Genomic DNA, 25,264 nt, shown 5'->3' on the forward strand with positions numbered 1-25,264 from the left:
TCACACAGGTCTCCGGCCGAAGAACCTCCACTTGTTTACCCCCTACAATTGGGGTGACTGAGAGCCTGTCAGCTTATACGGAATTGGACATGCCTGCTGTTTTTGACCTGATCTCACATACCAAGCATAACCCATATTTCTCAATCCAATGCAACCTCCACCTGCACCTCTCTCACAGTCCAGCAGCTTGCTGTGTTCACCCTACTCTACCCTGTGTCAGCACAGAAGCAAACCCTCGTTTGTGCAGTTGTGCTCACGTAAAAGATTGTTTACTCCTACACATGGCAAAGTTAACAGCTTGAATTTCACCATCTTCAATCTACTAATAATAATAATCATTATTTTTATATTGCAAACGCATTTCGCATAGCTTTACGAGTCAGCAGTTCATATAATACAGTCAAAAGTTACCAAGTTTAAGATAATCAAACAATTAAAGCAAAAATAATGACGACCCTGCTCTTCAGAGCATGCAATCTACAATGAGATGGGGGTGACACAAATTACAGGTGCTTACTTACAATGATGGTGCAAAAATGTTGAGGAAATGGGGGATAGATAAAGGCTGCATGAGCCTTTTGGGTACAGTTGAGTTAGATGGCAAATTATGTTTAGAGAAGCAGAGAATAAGCTCTATATATGTAAAAAAAGGACTTTTATTAGGGAACGTGATAGGCCGCCCTAAACAGATGTGTTTATGGGGGACAAAGGGTAAGAGGTGAGCATTTAGGTAGGAGATTGAACTGAGCCGGACAAGTCCAGATCAGGGGTGTTACCATCTTTGTGTGTCTCAGAGTTTGAAAGTTGTGACAGACCATGAGAATTGGCTAGAGATAAAAGCTGGGATGCAGTTGGGGAAGTGAAGCGTCATCATCCAGGCCGGGATTTGTTTCTTGTTTCTCCCTGGTCTGGTTATGCGGGGGTCAACCTCTGCCTCGTTTTGGGTTCTGTGTGGCTATTTCAGCCTGCTGTGGCCTGCAGACCAATGTGAGTGATAGTTCATGCTCCCAGGCTAGAACAGCTGACCTGTTGTGAATTCTGTTATCGAACTCCCTCCTGTGGTCATGAATGGTACTTCGGCGAGTTCTGTCCATGGACTCCCTCTGGTGTCTGTGAGTGGAGCTGCTGCTTCTGAGGTTCCTTCCACAGGTGACGTAGTTTGTTCTTTGGCTGGCTGCTCTATTTAACTCCACTCAGATTGTTACTCCATGCCAGCTGTCAATGTTCTTGTACTGGTTCAGTTCGCTCTTGGATATTTCTGGTGACCTGTCTACTCCAGCAGAAGCTAAGTCCCTGCTAGTTTATTATTTGTTCATTGTTTCCTTGTCCAGCTTGCTATCATGATTTTGCCTTGCTAGGTGGAAGCTCTGGGATGCAGAGTGGCACCTCTGCACCGTGAGTCGGTGCGGAGGTCTTTTTGCACACTCTGCGTGGTCTTTTTGTAGTTTTTTGTGCTGACCGCAAAGATACCTTTCCTATCCTCAGTCTGTTTAGTAAGTCTGGCCTCCCTTTGCTGAAACCTGTTTCATTTCTGCGTTTGTGACTTTCATCTTAACTCACAGTCAATATATGTGGGGGGCTGCCTTTTCCTTTGGGGAATTTCTCTGAGGCAAGGTAGGCTTTATTTTCTATCTTTAAGGCTAGTTAGCTCTTAGGCTGTGAAGCGGCATCTAGGCAGAGTCAGGTACGCTCCACGGCTATTTCTAGTTGTTGTGATAGGATTAGGGGTTGCGGTCAGCAGAGCTCCCACTTCCCAGAGCTTGTCCTGTGTGAGTTTAACTATCAGGTCGTTCCGGGTGCTCCTAACCACCAGGTCCATAACACTGACCCCTTGATAACGTGTGTTGTCCTCTGCCCATGTACTCTGTTCGTGTGACTTTCCTTTTCTGCCCCCCGGCTTTGTTTCAGTGTTCCCTCCCTGTTCTTGGACCTATTGGTATGTGACCCGGCTTGTCTCTGACCTGTTTTACTGTCTCTCATCTCGGTTATATCTGCTCCTGTCTGGCTCTGACTTTTGGCTTGTATTTGACCACATGAATTGCTGTGACCTCTGGTATTTCTTGTCCTGATGGTTTCTGACTTGGCTCGTCTGACCACTCTTTCGCCACTTGGTGGCGATTGTGCTGCTGCTCAGTGGTGTTATGCTGTATGTGCAATCTATCTTCCCTCACCAGCATCCCCTAGTGGAGGTTGAGCTATACTGCACTGCAGCATCATTACATGGAGCTGTTGAAGTCTCCCAAGATAAGGGTCGTCAATTCTGAGGACATGAAGTGTGGCAGCAACTCATAAAATTGGTCAAGGAAGTGGGTGGGTGAGGACATGAAGTGTGGCAGCAACGCATAAAAGTGGTAAAGGAGGTGGGTGGCTGAGCCTGGGGGCCAGTATATGACTGCTACTCTGAGGGAGAGGGGATGGAACACCCTGATGGTGTGAACCTCAAAAGAAGACTGGCCTATATTTATTTATTGGGTTAAAAACAGGATTGTTGTTGGCAGCGAGGAGCGTAAGGTTATCGTGGAGTTAGCAGTGATTGCACGGTGGGATATACACATATTCCATGTGTTCTAATCTAGGTGTGGATAAGCTGTATGTTCACTATTACTTTTCTGAGAACTAATTATTGTGAACAGCCTGTGGCCTCCTCAGATGATTTCTCGCCTAATCGAGTCATTGTCTAGACGATAGGGGCCATCTGAGAGCTATTCGCTACAAAGATCACTATGGTTGTTTCTGTGTGACTTATGACGTGTGATAACTGGGATTATTGCATAGCCACTCCAATCTGTTGGCCACAGAACTGCAGCCTTTCTGCCTTATGAATACAGATGGTTTCCCGAACAGAAAGCCGTCACAGTCCCCTCAGTACTATTTGCCCAGTCACCATTACTTCTCTAAGAAAGATGTGCCTGCGCTACAGCAAAATGTTACAGACAACATCACCCTTTCCCTGATAAATTCTATGTCTACCAGGATGTACAGTGGGGCAAAAAAGTATTTAGTCAGTCAGCAATAGTGCAAGTTCCGCCACTTAAAAAGATGAGAGGCGTCTGTAATTTACATCATAGGTAGACCTCAACTATGGGAGACAAACTGAGAAAAAAAAATCCAGAAAATCACATTGTCTGTTTTTTTAACATTTTATTTGCATATTATGGTGGAAAATAAGTATTTGGTCAGAAACAAAATTTCATCTCAATGCTTTGTAATATATCCTTTGTTGGCAATGACAGAGGTCAAACGTTTTCTGTAAGTCTTCACAAGGTTGCCACACACTGTTGTTGGTATGTTGGCCCATTCCTCCATGCAGATCTCCTCTAGAGCAGTGATGTTTTTGGCTTTTCGCTTGGCAACACGGACTTTCAACTCCCTCCAAAGGTTTTCTATAGGGTTGAGATCTGGAGACTGGCTAGGCCAATCCAGGACCTTGAAATGCTTCTTACGAAGCCACTGCTTCGTTGCCCTGGCGGTGTGCTTTGGATCATTGTCATGTTGAAAGACCCAGCCACGTTTCATCTTCAATGCCCTTGCTGATGGAAGGAGGTTTGCACTCAAAATCTCACGATACATGGCCCCATTCATTCTTTCATGTACCCGGATCAGTCGTCCTGGCCCCTTTGCAGAGAAACAGCCCCAAAGCATGATGTTTCCACCACCATGCTTTACAGTAGGTATGGTGTTTGATGGATGCAACTCAGTATTCTTTTTCCTCCAAACACGACAAGTTGTGTTTCTACCAAACAGTTCCAGTTTGGTTTCATCAGACCATAGGACATTCTCCCAAAACTCCTCTGGATCATCCAAATGCTCTCTAGCAAACTTCATACGGGCCCGGACATGTACTGGCTTAAGCAGTGGGACACGTCTGGCACTGCAGGATCTGAGTCCATGGTGGCGTAATGTGTTACTTATGGTAGGCCTTGTTACATTGGTCCCAGCTCTCTGCAGTTCATTCACTAGGTCCCCCCGCGTGGTTCTGGGATTTTTGCTCACCGTTCTTTCGATCATTCTGACCCCACGGGGTGGGATTTTGCGTGGAGCCCCAGATCGAGGGAGATTATCAGTGGTCTTGTATGTCTTCCATTTTCTAATTATTGCTCCCACTGTTGATTTCTTCACTCCAAGCTGGTTGGCTATTGCAGATTCAGTCTTCCCAGCCTGGTGCAGGGCTACAATTTTGTTTCTGGTGTCCTTTGACAGCTCTTTGGTCTTCACCTTAGTGGAGTTTGGAGTCAGACTGTTTGAGGGTGTGCACAGGTGTCTTTTTATACTGATAACAAGTTTAAACAGGTGCCATTACTACAGGTAATGAGTGGAGGAAAGAGGAGACTCTTAAAGAAGAAGTTACAGGTCTGTGAGAGCCAGAAATCTTGATTGTTTGTTTCTGACCAAATACTTATTTTCCACCATAATATGCAAATAAAATATTAAAAAAACAGACAATGTGATTTTCTGGATTTTTTTTTCCCAGTTTGTCTCCCATAGTTGAGGTCTACCTATGATGTAAATTACAGACGCCTCTCATCTTTTTAAGTGGTGGAACTTGCACTATTGCTGACTGACTAAATACTTTTTTGCCCCACTGTATTTCAACAATGACACCTGGACGAGCAAGCATGGACAGGGGAATTAAATCTAGATGACTGGGCACTGGGTGATTCTGGTGGCTGTAGGGGCAGTCGGTGAAGGGACTGCACCACAAGTCTTGCAATTCCCAAGGCTTGCAGGGCGCTTGGGGATGGAGAAATAAACCACTACACACCATAAGATGGATAACTAAACTACTCGACAACAGGGGTTGGAGAACTAAACTACTAAACTGCTATGATTGCAGAACTAAACAAATTAACACCAGAATATGGAGAATTAAACTAATAGACAACAGGGATTGGACAACTAAACTACTAAATAGCTTGGATTGGAGAAATAAACTAGTGCACACCAGGTGATGGAGAACTAAAGCAGTTCCAATGTGTCACTAGACACCAAGTCTTGGAATCCTCAGGGCTTGCGGAACAAACCTCTGTATGTAACAGTTCCTGCAATGCTTCTGCCTCCTCTGCCTCCTCTAGGGTCTCCACCTGCGCCCTCAACCTCTGCCTTAATTAAACATACGCTCCAACACTGCAGAGAGAATACCTCCCCCACTTCCGTACTGCGCAGCCAGGGCTCACGGTAATCAGGCAGTGTTTACAATAATATGCCTTGGAGATCGCAGTCATACAGATCAACATTTGTGGACAGCTATCCATGCCGAGACTGAGCAAAGGCTATGTGTGATAATGGTGACGAATGCAGCACTGTAATTAGTTAAAATGGGTAAATCCTAATGTCAGGTTCCATTTAAATTTTTAGTAGTGCTAATTCCTGAGTCAAATCCGTGCTGTGGTTCTTGTATGGCTTGCAGTGTGATAATGGCTGGTAATATCAACTCCCAGTATTTCCTTACCATTGTTAAGGACATACTGGGAGTTTTAGGTTTATGCAGTACAATTGTATATGGGGCTGATGTGAAACCGCAATTGATCCCTGTACTGAACTTGGTTATGTATTCATGTGCTGATGGTGGTTCTGATCCTGTAGCAATCAGACTTGACAATAGATCATTATTAGGTCAGTTTGCTGTCCATTATACATGGATAACACAAAGACTAAAAATACATCCTTCTGGCCAAGGCCATATACAGAATGTCAGCCAGACAACACTTTAGAAAACTGTCCACTGAACGTTGGATGCACTTTTTCTGTTGCGACTGATGGCGGACATACCAGCCCCCAGCTCTCTGCTTTACCTTGGCTGGTTATCAAAAATGGGGGGACCCCATGCTGTTTTTTTAATTATTTATTTAAATAATACAAAAAATGGCGTTGGGCCCATCTATTTTTGACAACCAGCCAAGATAATGCAGACAGCTGATGGCTGCAGCTTGAAACTCTCTGCTTTACATGCGCTTTTTATGAAAAATAGGGAGAGACCACACCGGAAAGCTTGATGATTGGCTGCGCTGCAGGTTTTCAACAAACTTAATTAGCCTGCCAATCCCGAGGTGTAAACCGGACGTACAGTTAAGAAGTTCGGGGTTCAGTAGCGGACACTAAGCATCCAGTACAAACCCGAAACTTTACAGATTGGGTTCACTCATACCTAACCATAACCTCAGCCAGTGATCCCAACATAATAATTAAATTTGGCTAAATGTAGACACTTTCTGGTAAACATGAATATGAACTCAGCTTGTCCTTATTGAAAATGGAAAATGTTCGCAGAAATGGGCAAGTTGTAGAATAGCAAACCTCTGAATAATGTGTCAATTAGGCATGCCTATTGATTTTTCATTTATTAAAACCCACGTGTCTTAAAATAAACATAAATTGATGTATTTTGCTGCTCACTCGGCATGGTCATTTTGTGAAAGTAAGACTACTAAACAAGTAATTGGACAGCCAACATAACTGGTTAGTGTGATACTTGAGTCACAACGTCAAACGCGCCTTTTCGTGTATGTACATTCACAATACTTTTACCATTGCTTGTCTTAATATAATGTTTCACTAAAAACTTAAAATGTAACCGTTATTTCAACTTTTATTTCATAATTCAAAATAACACATGAAAATTATCAACTTTGTAATACAGTGAAGAGCAAAATAGTAACAATGTTTTGAATTTTTGACTTTCAGGCTCCGTATCTGACCATCCACACGCTGCTTTGATCGTGAGACTACTACCATTTTACTGACAATCATCTTGGCTATCTCATACATAAATTTGACTATTTAGCATATGATTAGTTATGCAGATTCTTGTCATGTTACTGCTTTGTTACTGTTTTGCTTCCGGTGGTGGAAAAATATTTTTTTTTCTGAATACTACAAAATACAACCTGTTCTCACATTTCCTAGTAGCTCAGTGTAGTATTAGGTTGATTCCCAAGTGAAAGGTCATTGGTTCAAATTGAGGAGGAACCATGAAGACTATTTCCCAAGAAAAGAGAAGCAGCATCATCCCCCTCATCGATAGCTGCCTCTTGGACAAGAAAATTACCAAACTGCATCATATGAGTGCCATGACAGTTGGAAGAATGCAAAATGAAATCTGTCCATTCAAAAGCCTAAAAGTGGACATCCAGGCAAAACATCGGAGTCAACAAATTGGCTCACACCAAGGTCTATCAGTTCTGGCGCGACAAGCACAGCAGTGGAGGTGGATCGCATGCTTCATAATAGCGAGATCGCAGACATCGATGCAAGCACCATGCGACACACATTACACAAGTCTGGAATGGTGGCCCGAAAAAAGGTGAAGAAGCTTCAACTTAATATTGTCATATGAGTGGGTGCTGTGTGGTGGCCATTGTTGCTGTGGTTTTGTGCTGGTGGGGCGGCACGGTCTGGAGTCATGGGGACTCAGTCTTGCAGCATGGGTGCTGTGGGGCACCAGACCGGCTGCCCTGCTGGTGCATTGCCGCTGTGGCGGTGGTCGGCGCACAGCTCCGCTGCTTTAGGGCGGTAGGACCCACTACGAGGTTTGCCGTGACATGGCAGTGGGCTTCATACAGTCTGATCAGAATGTTAAACTAAGAACCTCATGTTTAGTGATATATATTTTTGCCTAGCGGCTTTAGATCAACATATGATTTTTGGAGGTGCGGTTCATGCTCCTTTTTTGTGCAAAGCATGTTCTTTTCCCTTTCTTGGACCAGCACTCCTCATATTTGGCACAGGTGATTTTATTTAGCAGGAGACTGCAAAGTAAGGGGTCTAGCCCATTTTTGCTCTCACTGAAAAGCTGAAGGAAGGTGAGTTTCATTACTCCTTTCATTTGGTGTGGGTGCTGTGTGGTGGCCATTGTTGCTGTGGTTTTGTGCTGGCGGGGTTGCATGATCTGGAGTCATGGGGACTGAGTCTTGCAGCATGGGCGCTGTGGGGCACCAGGCTGTCTGCCCTGCTGGTGTATTGCCGCTGTGGCGGTGGTCGATGCACAGCTCCGCTCCGTTAGGGCGGTAGGATCCACTACGAGGTTTGCCGTGAAGTGGCAGTGGGTTTCATACAGTCTGATCAAAATGTTAAACTAAGAACCTCACGTTCAGTTATATATATTTTTGTCTAGCGGCTTTAGATCAATGTGTGATTTTTGGAGGTGCCGTTCATGCTCCTTTTTTAGTGCATTGTCATAAGAAACATTAGTTTGAGTTTGCAAACAAGTATAAAAAGTGGACATTTAAAGACTTGAAACGGGTGATTTGGACCGATTACATAAAAGTCAATCGACTAGGCTCTGATAGGGGCAAATGGGTCTGAATGAAACAAGGTAAAAAGGGGCTGAGAGACTGAGAACTTGAAGGAAGCCTGATGATATGGAGTTACTTGACCAGGATTGATGGTGGTCTCCATGGTGAGTATCCTACAAGATGAGTTACTTTGTATATTTAAGTACTATGGGTATGAAAAGGACATCATAGTGTTCCAACAGGACAACAACACGAAGCATATGTTGAGATTGGCAAATAAATGGTTTAATAACAATGAAGTAAAGGTGCTGGAATCCCACAGTCCCCAGATCTTAACCCAATCAAACAGTTGTGGGAAGAATTGAGGAAAAAACTGTATACATACTCAAGTGAGTCAACCAGTATGCAACAACTTAGTTGTGGTGAATAGGTTTAGTAAAATGGTGCACTTTATTGCTTTACCTGTTCTCCCTAAAGGCCCCGTCACACTTAGCGACGCTAAAGCGATCCCGACAACGATACGACCTGTCAGGGATCGTTGCTGCATCGCTATGTGGTCGCTGGTGAGATGTCAAACAGTGAGATCTTCCCAATGACGCAGCAGCGATGCGGCGACCTGTAGCGACCTGTACAACGATGTCGTTGGTCGTTGTGACCCTGTCACATGGCAGCTATTATGACGATTCAGACCTCGATGAGGGACGTCCTGTGTGACGTTGTAGTCACACAGGCGTGCATTTGCGTTGCCTTTTCCGCGCCCATTCAGTTCCGATTGGTGGTCGCTACTGCATTCTGATTGGTGGCGGCCTTGCCTTATGAGGCGACACAATAGCCCTTCCGTCCTTTGTTCCTGACCTGACCTGATAATTAGTAGGTGCCCTATAAATTAAGGAAAATGAAAACGCATTTGAGACCCCAAACGATACCTACCGTGCACAAAATATAGGTGTCAGAAGAACCGTTGAAGAATAGATAAATCGAAGAGGAGTCGCAGGCCAGAGAACTCTACAACGATCTGCAAACCACCATGCGGTCAGGAACAAAGGATGGAAGTGCTACTATGTCGCCTTCTGTTGAAGGCATGACCGCCAATCAGAACGCAGTAGCGACCACCAATCGGAGCGGAGGGGTGCGGAAAAGGCAACGCAAATGCACACCTATGTGTCGGTGTCTGAGTCGTCAACGAGGTCGTTGGTACGGTGTCCAACACAGCGATGTGTGCTACCCAGCGGGACCTCAACGATCAAAAAAGGTCCAGGCCATTCCGACACGACCAGCGATCTCACTGCAGGGGCCTGGTCGCTGCTACATGTCAAACATAGCGAGATCGATACTGAGGTCGCTGTTGCGTCACAAAACTTGTGACTCAGCAGCGATCTCGCTAGCGACCTCACTCAGTGTGAAGTACCCCTAACGCCAAGACACAGGCTCAAGTGATTACTCACTAAGAAGCTCACAGGGTTCCCTTTGATGTGGTGTCAGAGCAGGGGACCCGATTTGTATCTAAATTTTGGAGGTCATTTTGGGCTCATTTAGGGATGCATCAATCCTTTTCTTCGTCGTACCATCCTCAAACTAATGGCCAGATTGAACAAACGAAGTTTGGAAACTTACCTCAGATGTTTTGTGTCAGATAACCAGGAGGATTGGTCTTCTTTTCTATCACTCTCTGAGTTTGCGTTAAACAATCATTGTAGTGAGTCCACTGGTAAGTCGCCATTTGTTGGTGCATATGCTTACCATCCACAGTTCTGTACCTTCAGTAAAGATGAGTCTTCACAAGTTCCTAGGCAGGCATACTTCTCTGCCCAGTTGAGGGCAGATCAAAGTACTGCAGTGCGCAGGCACGGGAAAGGTCAGAGAGCTCTGGTGCCTGTGCATTGTGGTGCTTTGCTGTGCACTCAACAGGGCAGAGAAGTACGCCTGCTCAGGAGCTCGATTCCATCATTCATTTTTGGGATTTGCTTTAAGGGTCCTCATTGCATGGTAAAAATGACCTGTGAACAAGATTCTCAAGATCCAGGTTAAAGTAATTAAGGCAATAGCAAACTTAGGCTACTTTCACACTTGCGCCATGCACCGCACGTCGCTATACGACGTTGTGGGGCACCGACGCAAGCAGCAAAAGCGCCGCACAACGGGGGAAGCGGATGCATTTTTCCAGCACATCCGCTGCCCCATTGTGAGGTGCGGGGAGGTGGGGGCGGACCGTTTTTTGCCCCCGACGGACCGCCACAACACAGCACGCCACAACCATTGCGACATGTGTCAATGCGTCGCAATGCGTCGCTAATGTTAGTCTATGGGGCAAAAACGCATCCTGCAGACAACTTTGCAGGATGAGTTATTTCCCCTAAACGACGCATTGCGACGTATTGAAAAAAATGCTAGAGTGAAAGTAGCCTTATATACATTTTTTGTAAACAAAAAAACAGTTTGGTGTGTCACCCTTTCTGGAGACTCATTTCATTTTTATGTTTCTGTCCTTGGAGCTGTGTGAATGTTTATTTCTTATATGGTAGGCTGACATTTTTATTCTAAGTAATTTGGGGCACATACCAACTTTTTATTACACTTTATTAGGGAGGTGAGGTGAAAAAATATTCCATATTGGCATTTCAATTTTGTTTCTCTTTACCGTAGCAGTTAAGTAATTTTATATTTTTATAATTTGATAAACCAGACGTTTATGACTAGAGTGATACAAAATACAGCGCGTGAAATAATTATTGAAATATATTTCTAAAGGTGCTTTTGACATGAAGTTCTAACTTCTAACCAGAAGTCGGTAACAACCCATCCATTCCACAGAGGTAAAGAAATCAAACCATAGATATCCATAATTAAGTTATGTGTAATACTGAGAAATGACACAGGGAAAAAATATTGAACATGCTTACTGAAATGTAATTAATAATTTTTCCAAAAGCCTTTGCTAGCTTGAAGATGCTTCCTGTATGGAGAAACTAGTTGCATGCATTGCTCAGTTGTGATTTTAGTCAAATCTTTTACCCAAACACTGTATGACCACCTTCTATGAACTCTGAACTTTGGTTCCTTTCGTACATTTTCTTATTGGATTCAGGTCAGGTGATTAGCTGGCCCATTATAGCAGCTTTATTTTTTTTCTCTGAAAGCAATTTAGAGTCTTTGTGCCTGTGTATTTGGGATCATTATTTTGCTGAAATGTCCACCCTTGTTTTATCTTCATCTTCCTGGTGTCACGGGGTTCCTGCAACAGTGTGGAGCCAGAAGACTGCAGCGTCTGATTGCTCCTACTCTGGCATTGAGAAGAAGCATTTCTCTTTCATTTTAAATGTGTTTATTTCTTCTGGCAGAACAAGGGTTAATCGGCCATGTTGGAAATCTCTGTTCATAGCTGAACTCGGTTAGCCACTCCCTCTTTATAATCAGGGCTCTGTTACAAATCCTTGTCAGAGCAAGCTGCTTGGCTAACGGAGGGAGAGGAGTTCATATGAGTAGGAAAGTTGTAGGAGTTATCTGTGACTGTTGTTTGGTTTGTATGTGTGGTAATTCCCTATCCTTCTCTATTTTGGTTTATTCCCCTAACTTAACACCCCTATGCATTCCTCTGTTATATGTGAGTGAATATTTTGTATGCCTGGAGTTTTCTGTTAACCCTTGTTTGTGTTGCCTTGTTTGTTGGGTTGGTGTACAACAGTGCACAGTGGTGCCCCCTCTTCCCTGGGTGGGAGAAGAGAACAGATGGAGGGCTAACGCAGGAGATAAGGCAAGGGCGAAGGCCCCAGCATCTGCGCTATCTGAATTATCCCGGGGAGCAGGGCAAGCTATGGCACACATTAGTGTTAGGGATAGGAAAGGAGCCCCTGGTCCCTGGGTCACCTGACAGCTGTGTCGTGACATTTGCTCTGACGCTATTTCTGCTGAGCCATTATGGATCCAATCACTGCTCTGACAGGGCAACTGCGGAACCTCAGTCTGGAGGTGGCGGATTTACACATGGTGGTTTTGCAGCACCCTGATAGATTGCTTTGCCTGGTAGGTTCCCTGGAGAGCGTGACAAATTTGCTGTTTTCTGGGAGGCCTGTAAACTGTACTTCAGGTTACGTCCGGTTTCCTCGGGTACAGAGGAGCAACGTGTGGGGATAGTAGTCTCGCTCCTCCAGGTGGATCCCCAAGGCTGGGCATTTTCTCTCCTGTCTGGCTCTCAGTTGCTTCAGATAGTGAAGGGATTTTTTTCTGGCACTGGGCCTTATATATGATGACCCTGATCGCATCTCCTTAGCTGAGTCCACACTGTGCCAACTTCGTCAAAGAGACCGACCGGTGGAGGAATATTGTTCTGAGTTCCAGAGGTGGACCACAGACACCGAGTGGAATGATCCCGCAAAACAATAGTCAGTTCTGTGAGGGGCTCACAGTAAGGGTGAAGGATGCCTTAGCTCTGTATGAGACTCCTGACTCCCTTGAGGCAGCCATGTCTCTTGTGATCCAGGTTAATCGGTGTCATCGCCAGAGACATAGGGAGTCAGGGGAGGTCAGCACTGAGCCTACTGTGAAACCCATGCAGGTGGGGGAGGAACCTCACTTGGTTAAACTACGTTTTGTCTAGCGTAAGGGGCATGTGTGTTTCAATTGTGGTAAAAAGGGCCATTTTGTGCGCACATGTCCCTCCTGATCACATGGTAAACAACTGCTAGGAAAGCTAGGTGGCCCATATTGCGGGGAGGTTAGCAACCCTGGTGTCCTTATCACCTCAGTGGGTAGAACACAATTTTTCTTACCAGCTGTAGTCCACCTGGGTGGGTTTAAGGTGGATGTGCCTGTATTTCTGGAGAGTGGGGCTGGGTTTTTAATTTGATCAACGCTAGGTTCGTCCAGGTCCAAGACTTCATCCCACATACTCTATCCAAACCCATACTCATAATCACCATTGACTCCGCCCTCTTGAGACAGGGGCATTTTACTCAAGTGGTCTGAGACTTACAGCTTCAGGTGGGGGCCATGAACACTGAGGTGTTAGACTGTTATGTGCTAGAGGCTCTGCCCTCGCCTGTGGTACTGGGACTTTCTTGGCTTGCTCTGCACAATCCTGTAGTAGATTGGCAGACTCAGGAAGTAGTAAAATGGAGTGGGTATTGTCAAGGACACTGCTTGGGTACCCTGTTTGCTAGGGTGAATACCCAGTCTGTGCCTAGTTACTTGTCAGATTTTGGGTATGTGTTCTCGGGGCAGGGGTGCCAAGAATGCCCTCCCCATCATCCTTATGATTGCACCATTAATCTTATTCCTGATGCCAAGCTCACAAGAGCAGACTCTATAATATCTCTGGTCCAGAGAGACAGGCTATGAAAGGCTACATCATATAAAGCCTGGCTAAGGCTTATATCAGACCATCCTCATCCCGCATTGCGTGCTGTTTTTTTTGTAAAAAAAAAATGGGGTGTTACGTCCTTGCCTGGATTTCCATGAACTCAATATGATCACTGTTCGTGATCCTTATCCGCTTCTTCTCATTCCAGACCTCTTTAATCAAATTGTATGGGCAAAATGGTTCTCTAAGATGGACCTCAGAAGGGTGTATAATCTCATCCGCATTAAAGGGGGTTGAGTGGAAAACAGCATTTAGTACGCCCAAGGGATACTATGAGAATCTGGTGATGCCTTTTGGGTTGACGAACGCTCCTGTTGTCTTTCAGCGCTCTATAAATTACATCTTTGTCACTTGGTAGGCAGAGTCATGGTAATCTATCTGGATGATGTATTAATTTATTCACTGGACCTTGAGTCACACCAGGTATATGTCAGGCAGGTCTTACGTATACTCTGAGAGAAAAAATTATATCTCAAACCCAAGAAGTGTATGTTCTCGGTTGAGGAGATACCTTTATTAGGATATGTGTTGTCTTTCACTGGTTTTCTCATAGATCTTGCGAAAGTCCAGGTTGTATTGGATTGGGATCGTCCTGAGGATTTGAAGGCGTTACAAAGGTTTTTAGTTTGTGACAACTACTACCGTAAATTCATAAAGAACTTTTCGGTAGTAGCCAAACCTCTTATGGATATGACCAGGAAGGGGACGGACTTTTTCAGGTGATTCAGTCTTGCCAGGGAGGCATTTGATACGTTGAAGAGGTGTTTTTCTTCTGTGCCAATCCTTATACAGCCTGACATCTCCCAGGCCTTTATCGTTGAGGTCGATGTGTCTGAAGTTGGAGTGGGGGCTGTATTGTTGCAGGGTTCATCTCATGGTAAATGGCAACCATGTGCTTATTTTTCTAAAAAAAAACTGTCACCTTCTGAGAAAAATTATGACATTGATAACAGGGAACTCTCAGCAGTCAAATGGGCTTTTGAAGAGTGGTGTCATTTTTTGGAGGGAGTGGTTCACCCAGTTATGGTAATCATGGATCATAAGAATCTGGTATATTTGGAATCGGCGATTCGTCTAATGCCTCATCAGGCAAGATGGACATTATTTTTTACCAGGTTTAACTTTTTTTTGTCACATATAGTCCAGGGAACAAAAACATTAAGGCAGATGCCATATCCCGTTGCTTTCCTGGGGGAGGAGATAAGTGTGAACTGGTACCTATTTTTCAAAAAGGGGTGGTTATGGCGTCTATATGCCCCGATATGGAAAGAGAGGCTGTTGATGCTCAGGGGGATGCCCCTGCTGCCTGTCCACTTGGTAAACTGTTTGTTCCTGTTAATCTCCGTCTTCAAGTCCTTAGAGAAAATCACGATTCAGTGTTGGCCGGACACCCTAGTAATAAAGCCACCTCTGATCTGCTTACTCTGCTTTTTTTTGGCCAGGTGTTCATCAGGATGTTCGGGAGTATGTAGACACCTACAGTGTCTGTGTGCGTTCTAAGACCTCTCATACTCACCCATCGGGAGCTCTCCAACTGTTGGAGATTCCCAGTAGACCTTGGACTCACTTGTCAGTCAATGTTATCACGGATCTTTCCGTGTCGGAAGGGAATACTGTAATACTGGTGGTGGTAGATAAATTCAGTAAAATGTCTCATTTTATCGCTTTACCAGCTTTACCGAACACCAAATCCTTGGCGCAAGTTTCATCATGGAAATAATTAGATTGCATGGGATCCCGATCCATATTGTTTCTGGAGGTGCAGTTTGTCTCCAATTTTTGGAGGGCATTTTGCACCTGTCTGGGGATTCATTTGTCTTTTTCTTCCACTTTTCACCCGCAGTCCAATGGGCAGATGGACAAGTTAAACAGAATCTATAGATGTACCTCAGGTGTTTTGTATCTCAAAATCAAGAGCACCTGGTTACCTATTTACTGTTAGCCAATTTCGCTGTAAATATAAGTTGTCAGGAATTGACTAGTAAGTATCCATTTTTTGGGGCATATGGGTTCCATCCTCAGTTTAGTTCATTTAATAGTAATCGCCCTTCTGGATTACCAGAAGAAGAACGATTTTCATCTTCTATTGCTACCATATGGCAGGGGCTACGAATAATTTAGGGAAGATGTGATCCAAATATAAGAGTGTGGCTGATCGGAGACGTTTCGTGGGTTGGTTCTTGGTTGTTGTTGACTTGGTGCAGCTGTCCTCTAGGAACTAGATTAAGGGCACCTCTTAAAGATGCCCTTAATCTGGTTGACTGGGACAGTGTCCTCAGAAATAAGAATGCAGATAATAAATTTAAGATAATAATTTGAGAACATCCTAAATAGGCACTGTAATCGGTTTATACCTTGTGGGAAAAAAAGGTCAAGAAATAGGAAAAACCCAAAGTGGCTAAATAAAGAAGTAAGACAGGCAATTAACAGTAAAAAGAAAGCATTTAAACTACTAAAGCAGGATGGCACCACTGAAGCTCTAAAAACTATAGGGAGAAAAATACTTTATCTAAAAAACTAATTAAAGCTGCCAAAAAGGAAACAGAGAGGCACATTGCTAAGGAGAGTAAAACTAATCCCAAACTGTTCTTCAACTACAGTATATCAATAGTAAAAGAATCAAAAGTGAAAGTGTAGGCTCCTTAAAACATTGTGAGGAAAGAATGGTTGTAGATGAAGAGGAAAAAGCTAATATACTGTATTAAACACCTTCTTCTCCACAGTATTCACAGTGGAAAATAAAATGCTAGGTGAAATGCCAAGAGACAAAGAAAACCCTATATTAAGGGTCACCAATCTAACCCAATAAGAGATTCAAATCGGCTAAATAAGATTAAAATAGATAAATCTCTGGGTCTGGATGGCACACACCCACGAGTACTAAGACAACTAAGTAATGTAATAGACAAACCATTATTTCTTATATTTAGGGCCTTTATAGCGATGGGGTCTGTTCCACAGGACTAGCGCATAGCAAATGTGGTAACAATATTCAAAAAGTGCTCTAAAAGTGAACCTGGAAATTATAGGCCAGTAAGTCTAACCACTATTGTTGGTAAAATATTTGAAGGGTTTCTGAGAGATGTTATTCTGGATTATCTTAATGAGAATAACTGTTTAACTCCATATCAGCATGGGTTTATGAGGAATCGCTCATGTCAAACCAATCTAATCAGTTTTTATGAGGAGGTAAGTTATAGACTGAACCAAGGTGAGTCATTGGATGTGGTGTATCTTGATTTTTCCAAAGCGCTTGATACCGTGCCACACAAGAGGTTGGTACACAAAATGAGAATGCTGGGTCTAGGGGAAAATGTGTGTAAATGTGACCAGTGGGGTACCACAGGGGTTGGTGTTGGGACCTATTCTCTTCAACATATTCATTAATGATCTGGTAGAAGGTTTACACAGTAAAAAAACGATATTTGCAGATGATACAAAACTATTTAACGCAGTCAATACAAGAGAAGATAACATTCTGCTACAGATGGATCTGGATAACTTGGGCAGAAAGGTTGAAGATGCGGTTTAACAATGATAAATGTAAGGTTATACACATGGGAAGAAGGAATCAATATCACTATTACACACTGAACAGGAAACCACTGGGTAAATCTGACATGGAGAAAGACTTGGTGATTCTAGTTAATGATAAACTTACCTGGAGCAGCCAGTGCCAGGCAGTGGCTGCCAAGGCAAACAGGATCATGGGGTACATTAAAAGAGGTCTGGATACACATGATGAGAGCATTATACAGCCTCTGTACAAATCCCTGGTTAGACCGCACATGGAGTACTGTGTACAGTTTTGGGCACCAGTGCTCAGGAAGGATATAATGGAACTAGAGCAAGTACAAATGAGGGCAACAAAATTAATAAAGGAGATGGGGGAACTACAATACCCAAAGAGATTAGCAAAAGTAGGATTATTTAGTCTAGAAAAAAGACGATTGAGGGGCGATCTAATAACCTTGTATAAGTATATAAGGGGACAATACAAATATCTCTCCGAGGATCTCTTTATACCAAGGAAGGCGACAGTCACAAGGGGGCATTCTCTGCGTCTGTTGGAGAGAAGGTTTTTCCACCAACATAGAAGAGGATTCTTTACTGTTAGGGCACTGAGAATCTGGAATTCCTTGCCTGAGGAGGTGGTGATGGCCAACTCAGTCGAGGGGTTCATAAGAGGCCTGGATGTCTTCCTGGAGCGTAACAATATTGTATTTTACAGTTATTAGGTTCTTTAGAAGGATGCAGATCTGGGGATTTATTCTGATGGAATATAGGCTGAACTGGATGGTCAAATGTCTTTTTTTGGCCTTGCTAACTATGTTACTATGTAACATTAACCTGAAGGTTCCATCTTGGAAACAGGGACCCAGGTTTATCGGCTTTTGCATTGCAAGTTATTAGATCAGTGCATCTCACACAGGGAAGAGGTGTGCCAGATCCTGCTCTGAACAGGAACTTAGAGGCCACTGTACTTGGGTAACCCTTCAGCCATTTTTTACCCTTTTTTTGACAATCGGCACAACGCAATCGCAGCTGAGTTGTACCAATCAGAGCAGAGAGGGAGCTCCCTCCCTCTGCTATGACAATTGATGTCACAGTCACTATTGACAGCAGCATCAGAGGGGTTAAACTCCAGCATTCGTTGCTAGTACTAATTGTGGGCAGTGTATGGTGGATGTTGTGAAGGGGTTAAGAGGATAAAAATTTTGATGGGAGTAAATAGAAAGGTCAAGATAAACATCAGGACATAATAAATATTTATAGTAATAAGTCCAACTCTCTATTGAGACCTAAAGGTGCCAAGGTCTGTAATCGGTGAATACAGAATGAGTCACGCATTTTTCATATTGTGACTCTATTGCCCCCACGTCTTCTTGTGTGCACCTGTTCCAACACCTGAAAACATGTTTGGCTGATGCAATGGTCATGATGATTAATAAAATGTTGAGGAATTGGAAACTCAACCATTTATCAACTAATGGTGGATTTATGTTGAGAAATATGGTTCTTATATGCTGGGTAGTTTTCCCAACATATACGAGACCATAGATGACAAAAGAGAATTCACATGTAAACAAATGGCATGGAAGACATGTCTTGAGGGTGAAAAATACAGTCAAAGCTCAGTACATTGGAACATTAGATTGTCCAAAATCTAGACAAGGAAAGGTACTATTCTGTGCTGATGTGAGTGTAGTCTGTCTGAGAGAAAGTTTAAATGAACCAATATTGACTCTTACAAGCATATTGCAGATATTCTTGGGGCGTTTGTAGCACTTCAGTATTGGTGGTGGGAACTCTTCTATGTTTGGATATGTTCTGTCTAGTAGGGCCCAATGTTTGCGTAACAGATTGTGAATTTTTGTCATGAAAGGATGATATGAATAAATAAACAGGATACGATCCCTATTTGTAAGATGTGTTCGGGTATTGTCATGCACGCGTGAAGGTTGAAATTGCTGTAATTCCCATGGGTATCCTCTATCACAGAATCTGGAGAACATCTCTACTCTGATGGACATGGTTGTGGGATCGCTTACTATATGTGCCACCAGTTTTAATTGGATCTATATCGTTGCAACGTCACGCTTTTGGTGACGTAGCAACGATCCCGCTAACGATCTCGTTATGTGTGACAGCGAAAATGATCATGCCCCTGCTGGGAGATCGTTGGTCATTGGGGAATGATCAGGACCATTTTTTGGTCGCTGATCACCCGCTGTCATCGCTGGATCGGCGTGTGTGACACCAATCCAGCGATGTGTTTGCAGCGCCCCAGAGACCTGGTCGTTGCAGTAGTATCGCTCTGCCACTAAGGGGAATGATGGTACGTCTAGCACTAAAGGAGTTCATCTGACCAGGTATCACCAGCACACATTATACTTCACACTCCGGCCACTAGGGGGAGTGTAATGAGAGGCAATTCAGTACCACAATGGACATAGCGGTCAGAGCACATACAGTGATCTGACAATAACCCAAAATCATAGAACGAGCTCTGAGACGTGGGAACTCTGCAGACCGCAATCCCTAATCCTCTCCAAACAACACTAGAGGTAGCCGTGGATTGCGCCTAACTCTGCCTATGCAACTCGGCACAGCCTGAGAAACTAACTAGCCTGAAGATAGAAAATAAGCCTACCTTGCCTCAGAGAAATACCCCAAAGGAAAAGGCAGCCCCCCACATATAATGACTGTGAGTTAAGATGAAAAGACAAACGTAGAGATGAAATAGATTCAGCAAAGTGAGGCCCGACTTTCTTAACAGAGCGAGGATAGGAAAGATAACTTTGCGGTCTACACAAAACCCTAAAGAAAACCACGCAAAGGGGGCAAAAAGACCCTCTGTACCGAACTAACGGCACGGAGGTACACCCTTTGCGTCTCAGAGCTTCCAGCAACAAAATACACAAGCTGGACAGAAAAAATAGCAAACAAATAGCAAAGAAGAACTTAGCTATGCAAAGCAGCAGGCCACAGGAATGATCCAGGGAAAAACAAGTCCAACACTGGAACATTGACAGGAAGCCAGGATCAAAGCATTAGGTGGAGTTAAGTAGAGAAGCACCTAACGACCTCACCAGATCACCTGAGGGAGGAAACTCGGAAGCCGCAGTACCACTTTCCTCCACAAACGGAAGCTCCCAGAGAGAATCAGCCGAAGTACCACTTGTGACCACAGGAGGGAGCTCTGCCACAGAATTCACAACAGTACCCCCCCCTTGAGGAGGGGTCACCGAACCCTCACCAGAGCCCCCAGGCCGACCAGGATGAGCCACATGAAAGGCACGAACAAGATCGGGAGCATGGACATCAGAGGCAAAAACCCAGGAATTATCTTCCTGAGCATAACCCTTCCATTTAACCAGATACTGGAGTTTCTGTCTTGAAACACGAGAATCCAAAATCTTCTCCACAATATACTCCAATTCCCCCTCCACCAAAACCGGGGCAGGAGGGTCAACAGATGGAACCATAGGTGCCACGTATCTCAGCAACAATGACCTATGGAATACGTTATGTATGGAAAAAGAATCTGGGAGGGTCAGACGAAAAGACACAGGATTAAGAACCTCAGAAATCCTATACGGACCAATGAAAAGAGGTTTAAACTTAGGAGAGGAAACCTTCATAGGAATATGACGAGAAGATAACCAAACCAGATCCCCAACACAAAGTCGGGGACCCACACGGCGTCTGCGATTAGCGAAACGTTGAGCCTTCTCCTGGGACAAGGTCAAATTGTCCACTACATGAGTCCAAATCTGCTGCAACCTGTCCACCACAGTATCCACACCAGGACAGTCCGAAGACTCAACCTGTCCTGAAGAGAAACGAGGATGGAACCCAGAATTGCAGAAAAATGGCGAAACCAAGGTAGCCGAGCTGGCCCGATTATTAAGGGCGAACTCAGCCAAAGGCAAAAAGGACACCCAGTCATCCTGATCGGCAGAAACAAAGCATCTCAGATATGTTTCCAAGGTCTGATTGGTTCGTTTGGTCTGGCCATTAGTCTGAGGATGGAAAGCCGAGGAAAAAGACAAGTCAATGCCCATCCTACTACAAAAGGCTCGCCAAAACCTCGAAACAAACTGGGAACCTCTGTCAGAAACGATATTCTCTGGAATGCCATGTAAACGAACCACATGCTGGAAGAACAATGGCACCAAATCAGAGGAGGAAGGCAATTTAGACAAGGGTACCAGATGGACCATCTTAGAAAAGCGATCACAGACCACCCAAATGACTGACATCTTTTGAGAAACGGGAAGATCTAAAATAAAATCCATAGAGATATGTGTCCAAGGCCTCTTCGGGACCGGCAAGGGCAAAAGCAACCCACTGGCACGAGAACAGCAGGGCTTAGCCCGAGCACAAATCCCACAGGACTGCACAAAAGAACGCACATCCCACGACAGAGATGGCCACCAAAAGGATCTAGCCACTAACTCTCTGGTACCAAAGATTCCAGGATGACCAGCCAACACCGAACAATGAACCTCAGAGATAACTTTATTGGTCCACCTATCAGGGACAAACAGTCTCTCCGCTGGACAACGATCAGGTTTATTAGCCTGAAATTTTTGCAGCACCCGCAGCAAATCAGGGGAGATGGCAGACACAATTACTCCTTCCTTGAGGATACCCGCCGGCTCAGACAAACCCGGAGAGTCGGGCACAAAACTCCTAGACAGAGCATCCGCCTTCACATTTTTAGAGCCCGGAAGGTACGAAATCACAAAGTCAAAACGGGCAAAAAACAGCGACCAACGAGCCTGTCTAGGATTCAACCGCTTAGCAGACTCGAGATAAGTCAAGTTCTTATGATCAGTCAATACCACCACGCGATGCTTAGCTCCTTCAAGCCAATGACGCCACTCCTCGAATGCCCACTTCATGGCCAGCAACTCTCAGTTGCCCACATCATAATTTCGCTCAGCAGGCGAAAACTTCCTGGAAAAAAAAGCGCATGGTTTCGTCACTGAGCAATCAGAACCTCTCTGCGACAAAACAGCCCCTGCTCCAATCTCAGAAGCATCAACCTCGACCTGGAACGGAAGAGAAACATCTGGTTGACACAACACAGGGGCAGAAGAAAAACGACGTTTCAACTCTTGAAAAGCTTCCACAGCAGGAGAAGACCAATTGACCACATCAGCACCCTTCTTGGTCAAATCGGTCAATGGTTTGGCAATACTAGAAAAATTGCAGATGAAGCGACGATAAAAATTAGCAAAGCCCAGGAACTTTTGCAGACTTTTCAGAGATGTCGGCTGAGTCCAATCATGGATGGCTTGGACCTTAACAGGATCCATCTCGATAGTAGAAGGGGAAAAGATGAACCCCAAAAATGAAACCTTCTGCACACCAAAGAGACACTTTGATCCCTTCACAAACAAAGAATTAGCACGCAGGACCTGAAAAACCGTTCTGACCTGCTTCACATGAGACTCCCAATCATCCGAGAAGATCAAAATGTCATCCAAGTACACAATCAGGAATTTATCCAGGTACTCTCGGAAGATGTCATGCATAAAGGACTGAAACACTGATGGAGCATTGGCAAGTCCGAATGGCATCACTAGATACTCAAAATGACCCTCGGGCGTATTAAATGCAGTTTTCCATTCATCGCCTCGCCTGATTCGCACAAGATTATACGCACCACGAAGATCTATCTTGGTGAACCAACTAGCCCCCTTAATCCGAGCAAACAAATCAGATAACAATGGCAAGGGGTACTGAAATTTAACCGTGATCTTATTTAGAAGGCGGTAATCTATACAAGGTCTCAGCGAACCATCCTTCTTGGCTACAAAAAAGAACCCTGCTCCTAATGGCGACGATGACGGGCGAATATGCCCCTTCTCCAGGGATTCCTTCACATAACTGCGCATAGCGGCGTGCTCAGGAACGGATAAATTAAACAGTCGACCTTTTGGGAATTTACTACCAGGAATCAAATTGATAGCACCATCACAATCCCTATGCGGAGGTAGGGTATCGGACTTGGGCTCATCAAATACATTCCGGTAATCAGACAAGAACTCTGGAACCTCAGAAGGGGTGGATGACGAAATTGACAGAAATGGAACATCACCATGTACCCCCTGACAACCCCAGCTGGACACTGACATGGATTTCCAATCTAATACTGGATTATGGGCTTGTAGCCATGGCAACCCCAACACGACCACATCATGCAGATTATGCAACACCAGAAAGCGAATAACCTCCTGATGTACAGGAGCCATGCACATGGTCAGCTGGGTCCAGTATTGAGGCTTATTCTTAGCCAAAGGCGTGGCATCAATTCCTCTCAATGGAATAGGACACTGCAAGGGCTCCAAGAGAAACCCACAACGTTTAGCATACTCCAAGTCCATCAAATTCAGGGCAGCGCCTGAATCCACAAATGCCATGACAGAATACGATGACAAAGAGCAGATCAAGGTAACGGACAGAAGAAATTTTGACTGTACCGTACCAATGGTGGCAGACATAGCGAACCGCTTAGTGCGCTTAGGACAATCAGAGATAGCATGAGTGGAATCACCACAGTAGAAACACAGCCCATTCAGACGTCTGTGTTCTTGCCGTTTAACTCTGGTCAAAGTCCTATCGCACTGCATAGGCTCAGGTTTAAGCTCAGGTAATGCCGCCAAATGGTGCACAGATTTACGCTCACGCAAGCGTCGACCGATCTGAATGGCCAAAGACATAGACTCATTCAAACCAGCAGGCATAGGAAATCCCACCATGACATCCTTAAGGGCTTCAGAGAGACCCTTTCTGAACATAGCTGCCAGCGCAGATTCATTCCATTGAGTGAGCACTGACCACTTTCTAAATTTCTGACAATATACCTCTATCTCATCCTGACCCTGACAAAGAGCCAGCAAATTCTTTTCTGCCTGATCCACTGAATTAGGCTCATCGTACAGCAATCCGAGCGCCAGGAAAAACGCATCGATATTACTTAATGCAGGATCTCCTGGCGCAAGAGAAAATGCCCAGTCCTGAGGGACGCCGCGCAAAAAAGAAATAATAATCAAAACCTGTTGAACTGGATCACCAGAGGAGCGAGGTTTCAAGGCCAGAAATAGCTTACAATTATTTTTGAAACTCAGAAACTTAGTTCTATCTCCAAAAATCAAATCAGGAATAGGAATTCTTGGTTCTAACATAGATTTCTGATCAATAGTGTCTTGAATATTTTGAACTCTTGCCGAGAGCTGATCCACAAATGAAGACAGACTTCTAATGTCCATCGCTACACCTGTGTACTGAACCACCCAAATGTCTAGGGGGAAAAAAAGGCAAAACACAGTGCAAAGAAAAAAAAATGGTCTCAGAACTTCTTTTTTCCCTCTATTGAGAATCATTAGTACTTTTGGCTTCCTGTACTGTTATGAGAGGCAATTCAGTACCACAATGGACATAGCGGTCAGAGCACATACAGTGATCTGACAATAACCCAAAATCATAGAACGAGCTCTGAGACGTGGGAACTCTGCAGACCGCAATCCCTAATCCTCTCCAAACAACACTAGAGGCAGCCGTGGATTGCGCCTAACTCTGCCTATGCAACTCGGCACAGCCTGAGAAACTAACTAGCCTGAAGATAGAAAATAAGCCTACCTTGCCTCAGAGAAATACCCCAAAGGAAAAGGCAGCCCCCCACATATAATGACTGTGAGTTAAGATGAAAAGACAAACGTAGAGATGAAATAGATTCAGCAAAGTGAGGCCCGACTTTCTTAACAGAGCGAGGATAGGAAAGATAACTTTGCGGTCTACACAAAACCCTAAAGAAAACCATGCAAAGGGGGCAAAAAGACCCTCCGTACCGAACTAACGGCACGGAGGATCACCCTTTGCGTCCCAGAGCTTCCAGCAACAAAATACACAAGCTGGACAGAAAAAATAGCAAACAAATAGCAAAGAAGAACTTAGCTATGCAAAGCAGCAGGCCACAGGAATGATCCAGGGAAAAACAAGTCCAACACTGGAACATTGACAGGAAGCCAGGATCAAAGCATTAGGTGGAGTTAAGTAGAGAAGCACCTAACGACCTCACCAGATCACCTGAGGGAGGAAACTCGGAAGCCGCAGTACCACTTTCCTCCACAAACGGAAGCTCCCAGAGAGAATCAGCCGTAGT

The sequence above is a fragment of the Ranitomeya imitator genome, chromosome 1 (assembly GCF_032444005.1).
Source record: "Ranitomeya imitator isolate aRanImi1 chromosome 1, aRanImi1.pri, whole genome shotgun sequence".
Lineage (NCBI taxonomy): Eukaryota > Metazoa > Chordata > Amphibia > Anura > Dendrobatidae > Ranitomeya > Ranitomeya imitator.